General features: G+C 43.6%; 1 pseudogene; it reads right to left on the bottom strand.

Moving 5' to 3' along the window:
• Positions 1 to 3,109: 3,109 nt before the first annotated feature.
• On the bottom strand, positions 3,110 to 4,040 carry LOC100414230 (small ribosomal subunit protein uS5 pseudogene; annotated as a pseudogene).
• Positions 4,041 to 4,440: the final 400 nt, after the last annotated feature.

Below are 4,440 nucleotides of genomic sequence, written 5' to 3'. Positions count from 1 at the left end.
TATTCAGAAAGGCAAAAGGAAAAACATATAATAATATGTAAGGCATCATCTTGTTTACCCTTACTATGCTGATCATTTGGGCTTGTCTTTCTGCCAGACGTGTGAGGGACTCAGGACTAAATCCTCATTCAGTGCTATGTGAAGGACTCAGGACTAAATCCTCATTCAGTGCTATGTGAAGGACTCAGGACTAAATCCTCATTCAGTGCTATGTGAAGGACTCAGGACTAAATCCTCATTCAGTGCTATGTGAAGGACTCAGGACTAAATCCTCATTCAGTGCTATGTGAAGGACTCAGGACTAAATCCTCATTCAGTGCTAAAGAAAAAAAGTGAAACCTAGTCTAATTTACAGTGTAACTTTTGTGAAACAGTGAGACCATAAACTTTCAAGAGTTCTTGCAGTGATGAAAAATAGTGCCAGAAGCTTCTAGAAATGATAGCAGTTACTCTAGGTGCAGTCAGTGGAGCCCTTGAAGTAAGAAATCAATTCTCTCAAGACAGCTATGGCAGGCTGGCAATACCTACCCTTCTCCGCTTTGGTGCCTATCAGTTCCTGGCCAGCCCCAGCAGGAATGGAGGTGAGAATGTAGGAAAGCTGCATCTTTAGGTTGCATAGACGGAGGAAGAAAAATGAAAGAAGTCAAGAGTCCTAGTCCATGGAGCACATGGAAGCTAGTCTGTAGGAGGTTTATAGAACTTTTCTAGAAGCATTTGAGAGAGTTTTAAGTTTCTTAAACATTAGTGGCAGCTTGGAGAATTGTGGGGAAGACAACCTGGAACTTCTCTGAGATTTCTAAGCTTTTATTTCCCCTTGCTCTCTGTTGGGAACTGGGAAAAGTCCCATTTTGGGTCAAAATGGAAATGGCTAGAGCCATGTAATTACTATTGATTTTAATTGTTTATTTTATATTGCTTATTTAGTCACATTCTTTAGGAATTTAAGTGTTGTTTTTGTTTCCATTTATAAGCATCAAATCATTCATAGATTATTTGATTCTGAAACCCAGCCCGTTTCTGAATAACAGCGATAGATACTGATGACCGCTTTTTAGAGTTATTAACACAAGTGATGCTAAAATGAAACTTTTGCACCTCCCTCTGCCCAGAAACCCCCCTTTTCCTACTTTCTACATGTTTACCTTCTACTTATTCTACTTCACCAATTCTCAAATCCAACCCCCTATACTTAAAATAGGTCCCTATTATACTTTCTCATTTCATTCTCTATTTTTTTTTTTTTACTTAGCACTTAACTTAATTTATAATTATATATTTGTGGGTTTTTATGTTTGAAACTATAGTTCATTTTTCAGAGCCAAAGAGAAGAGGGATAAAGAGACCATTGTCACAGATGGCAAGTGGTGGCCAGGAACCTGATAACACAAAGGGAGTGTTGAACACAAACACCTCTGGACATGCACAGAGCGGCTGCTTCTTGGGTTTTACACCAGATGGCCCCAAGTTCTCCTCAGCCTTCCTCCTCTGCGCCACAAAGAGCTCATATTCATGATCCTTACTTCCCTACTCACCTCTCAATTTATTCTTTTTCACTTTCCCTCTCTGGCATCCTCTGTCTGAGTCCCTGCCCTAGAAAATTAGATTGGAGAGATAATTGCCCTTCATTTTCCAGCTGGATTGGAAGGGACAGATTTTAAAGGAGGTAGTGGGAGGAATATTGTAAGTCACTGAAGAGCAAAAGTATAGCAAATGTGCTGTGTATTTTTAAAAAAATAATATGGCCATGAGGATCTACAGTAGTAGAAAAACGAGAGTAAGTGAATGTAAAAACATGCCTATGGTATGCAATGGGCTGGGAATTGAACCCTGGCCACTCTGACTCTAAAGTGCATGATCTTCCTGTAATATCCAGCTGCCTGGTGCTCACAGCTCAGCATCATGATTGACCTAAATTCAAATCTATTCCTGACATTGTGCTCAAGAATTAGGCTCCCTAACTTGGTTCTTTTATGACGAAGCTCCTGTTTCAATGATTTTTCAGCATTCTACTATTTTTCATTTTCAGCATTTCACCATTCCTTCACAACGAGATGCGTTTCTATCAGTAAGAATGGCATATCACGGTAGAATGGAAGCTGGATGGGGTAGAAGTACATAATTTGTGAATGGGCTGCCTTTACTCTGATCGGTTTCTCAGATGTACTGCCAAGGAGAATTGCCCCCTTCCCATTTTGAGAATCCTTTTCAGGTCAGAAGGAGGGTCACTTGTGCTGCAATTCTTGCTTTGTGAGCCTCTCCAATATCTCAGTTTCTCCAGAATCAGGACCCACAAACGTGTCAGAGATTCACTCCTGAACACACCTCCCCTGGTACACGCCACAGCTGCACCTCCTGTGTCCTGACTTCCCTGGTATCTTCCTTAACGTCTCTGTGTTGGGGCTGCTCGTTCTTTTCCAGCAACATTCCCATGTCCTGCCACACCCCTCCTCTTCTAACCCCAGCACTCGCTAGCACTGCACTTTCTTCACTGAATGGAATCTCTGCCAGCTGCTTACCATGAGTCTTTGGCACATCTGTGTAGCTCTCTTACTCTTTATTTCTACTCAAATAAGCCCCCAGAGGACATCCTTGTGGTCTGTCTGGTGTCTGGATCTCCAGCATTCTAACCTCACTACATGTCTGGGTCTTCCCACCACATAGATAGATGCACACAATTATGCCTTGTTCTTTATTGTTAACTTGAACTACTTCTAACAGCTTCACCATGGATGAATGAACTTTTAAAAAGGGAAATGTGTCTTCCTTACATACATTTTTATATGAGTTCATTTGTTCAGGAAAACACAATAGAGCACAGATGTGTGGGCCAAGGGTGCTTGCTAAATAGTATTCTGTATAGGATACTTTTGGGCTATGAATATTCATAACCAAAGATGGACATGTTTCTTATTTGGAGGCCTTAATATTAAAAAAAAGTATATTTATATTTTGGTGACACTTGTCAAAAGTTGGATTTATAAATTAAATTCGTGAAATATTTACTTAAAAATATCAGTAGCAAAATGAATGAATGCATAATAAGGCCAATGAAACCACTTTACTAAAAACATTGAACCTTTCTTTTTTTTTTTTTTTTTTTTTAATGTTAATTCACTTTATTTTTCTTGTATAAAAACCCTATGTTGTAGCCACAGCTGGAGCTTGGGTCCTCTGCAAGGAGACTCTGGTGTGGGTCTTGACAAGGTGGTCAGTGAATTCCTGATAGGGAGACTTGGTGAACACTGTCTCCTTCCAGAGATCGGGGGTCAGGTAGCTGTAAGTCTTAGAGATGGCATCAAAGGTGGCCTTGGCAAAGTTGCCCAAGGTGGCAGTGCAGCCCCTAGCTGAGGTGTAGCAGTCATCGATACCAGCCATCATAAGCAGCTTCTTAGGCACAGGTGCTGAGACGATGCCAGTACCCCTGGGCGCGGGGATGAGACGCACCAGCACAGAACCACAGCGGCCTGTCACCTTGCAAGGGACGGTGTGGGGCTTGCCGATCTTGTTCCCCCAGTAGCCTCTGCGCACGGGGACAATGGAGAGCTTGGCCAGGATGATGGCCCCACGGATGGCAGTGGCCACCTCCTTGGAACACTTAACACCCAGACCGACGTGACCATTGTAGTCCCCAATAGCAACAAACGCCTTGAACCTGGTGCGCTGGCCAGCACGGGTCTGCTTCTGCACCGGCATAATCTTCAAAACCTCATCCTTGAGAGAGGCCCCCAGGAAAAAGTCAATGAGTTCAGATTCCTTGATGGGCAGAGAGAAAACATAGATCTCCTCCAGAGATTTAATCTTCATGTCTTTGACCAGGCGGCCCAACTTGGTGACAGGCATCCATTCCTTATCCTCGGCTTTGCCTCCGCGAGCTCCGCGGCCTCGGCCCCGGCCCCGTCCACGGCCGCGACCCCGGCCCCGGATGCCACTGCGAAACCTCCGCGGAAGCCACCGCGGTTCCCCATCCCGGGCCCCCCCCCCCCCCCCCCCCCCGCTGCACCGGCGTCATCCGCCATTTGGTGTTTTATTGGAGAAGAAGCTGAACCTTTCAAACATAAACTTTCTTCACTAGGTTGGGGCCTGCTGGCTCATATTCTTGCTCAGAGGAATTTCTACTTTTTTTTTCCTCTGAGCCATTGAGAATAACACTCTGGTAAGAATGTGTTGGCATGGCACGGTGTGTTGTGGTGCTACTGGGTGGGACCTTTGTCACATCATCATTTTTTAAAATTCACTGAGGAAAAAATGCTGCATTGTGAATTTCTGTTTCTCCTGCCAACTGTGGCCATAGCAATTCCCTGAGACATAATGGGCAATTGACTTCTTTTTGCCTACCCAAAGTAGATGTAGGCTAGCAACATACTCTGGGGATTTAAACATTAGCTACTATGTTTTATATTTTTTGATCTTCCAAGGTTTTTGCTTATCATGGGAAGACTC

Source organism: Callithrix jacchus, chromosome 16 (genome assembly GCF_049354715.1).
Source record: "Callithrix jacchus isolate 240 chromosome 16, calJac240_pri, whole genome shotgun sequence".
Lineage (NCBI taxonomy): Eukaryota > Metazoa > Chordata > Mammalia > Primates > Cebidae > Callithrix > Callithrix jacchus.
This window is presented reverse-complemented; position numbering and strand designations above follow the sequence as displayed.